The sequence below is a fragment of the Triticum dicoccoides genome, chromosome 6A, assembly GCF_002162155.2.
Source record: "Triticum dicoccoides isolate Atlit2015 ecotype Zavitan chromosome 6A, WEW_v2.0, whole genome shotgun sequence".
Lineage (NCBI taxonomy): Eukaryota > Viridiplantae > Streptophyta > Magnoliopsida > Poales > Poaceae > Triticum > Triticum dicoccoides.
In genome coordinates, this window is record NC_041390.1 from 348,083,111 (window position 1) to 348,083,356 (window position 246).

Consider the following 246-nt stretch of genomic DNA (forward strand, 5'->3'; position numbering starts at 1 on the left):
GCGGGCGGCATGGCGTTTCTGGTGTGGCGGCGGTGGGGAGCACGGGAAGAGGCAGAGCATGGTCGGGAAGATAGGTGCAGTGGTCTCACTGGGGTGCTAGCGCGGGAGTCGACGGTTGTGGTGCAGATGGCATCTAGCGGCAGCGGATATCGGTCAGGATGAAGTGGTCAGGAGCGGCGGTCCGGAATTCGCTACAGAGGCCGTGGCGCACATGACGTCTATCGCTGTCGCCGGAGTGGCCGGGGA